Consider the following 1,744-nt stretch of genomic DNA (forward strand, 5'->3'; position numbering starts at 1 on the left):
GCGAAAGTCTCTTCTCAAAAGGATGAAGACAAGAAGGAGAGCAAACTTGCAGGAGACTCAGGGTTCGACTGCAACTACTGTCACGACAAGAACCACTTTGCCAAAGACTGCATGCTACGGAAAATGGCTGAGAAAAGAGATGGTGAAGATGATGAGACGTACTACATGCGCAAGTTGGAAGAGATCAAGAAAAAGAAGGCAGCTAACAGCTCTATGAATGCCCTGATTGTGCAGGAGAATGCAGGTGAAGATGAGTTCGGTGGCGTCGAAGTTTGGTCAACCGATTCTAAAGATGAAGAGGTGAGAAAGCCCACTCATGGAAAGGCTTATGTGGCAAAGGAAGGAGGTTCAGCTGGAAAGTGTTTAATTGTCACAGCTGGTTCATCAACCGAAAGTGCAAATGAGGAACCGAACCTGACTGAGGACAAGTGTTTTGCAGCCAAGCCTGTGAGTGAGAAGATCAACGACTGCGATCGGTTAATCAAAAAGGTACAATCCATCCTTAAATCACTTAAAGTTCCAATAACAGATTACGAAGAAGAATTAAATGAATTAAAATTTAAATTTTCTAACTTAAGTGGTAGTCTCATGCAAACTCGCTTAGTGAATTCTAACCTAACTGACCAACTCAGCAGGGTGTCTTCAAAAAGTGAGGAGAGAAGGATGTGGATTGAGCTGAAGGAGGCGGAGTTAATTAGGGCTAGGGATGAAAGTATTTATTTACAAAGAGACAATTTAAAGTTTTTAAAACAAAGGAATGTTTTTTGTTTAATTGCTAAGCGTTTATACTTTAATATTTCTCAATTGCATTTAAGTTGTGAGATAGGAAAGAAGATTCATAAGATGATGTTACCCTTCCTTGAATTTAAGGAGGATGAGGTCATAGCAGAATGTGAATCAGTAGTGTCCTCAGAAGAAACGTCAATTCATTACAAAATCGGACTGGACAAAATAGAAACCTTCATTGACTCTAAGGAACATAAATGTATGCTAAAAGATCTTTTAGATAAAAATGATAGGTTAAAAATAAAGTCCGAAACTATTAAATCATTTGACTCGCCTAACGCAAAATTGATTTCAGAAAATAAAATGAACTTAGAAAATACGTCTGAATTTGATGAGGAAAGTGAGATGAGCGAAATCTCAGTCGAAGACGAAGTTGATTGCTCTGAGTTCATGAAGAGTGAAACCGAGAATGAGAAACCCCTTATTTCTGAAAATTCGGTTGAATTCGCTCGCTTGTCGATAGAAAAGCCACAGAAACTCAAGGAAAAAGCTATGGTCTATCAAAAGGTTCAAACTGTGCCGAATCAGGTATATGCAGTTACAGGGGTCACTGCTAAACAAATGGCAGAATTAAAGATCTTGGTCGACAAAGACAATGCTGAAGGATGCGACGATTACTTCTGGTCTGCCCCTATCGACAACGCAGACGAAACCGTAGGCTTATCTGAGCAAACTTCATGGAGGGTTAAAGGAAGATATGTTGCTGAACCCATCAACAAACCCTCAAGTTTTGACAAACCAAGCACAAGTGGAACTAAAGAAATCCCTGAAGAACCGATGACAGAAGCAACTGTTCCAGCAAATACAACCGAAAGTCAAAAGGAGAAGCCAAAGGCCAGCTTCAATATCCACAAATCACAGAAGGAGTTAGCTGAACAGAAACGCTTAAGAAATCAAAGATACGCAAAAAATCTGAATGAGCGAAAACGTCACTGGGAATCCCAAAATCCCAACTACG

This window comes from Lactuca virosa, chromosome 1, assembly GCF_052849685.1.
Source record: "Lactuca virosa cultivar CGN04683 chromosome 1, Lactuca_virosa_CGN04683_v6, whole genome shotgun sequence".
Classification (NCBI taxonomy): Eukaryota; Viridiplantae; Streptophyta; class Magnoliopsida; order Asterales; family Asteraceae; genus Lactuca; species Lactuca virosa.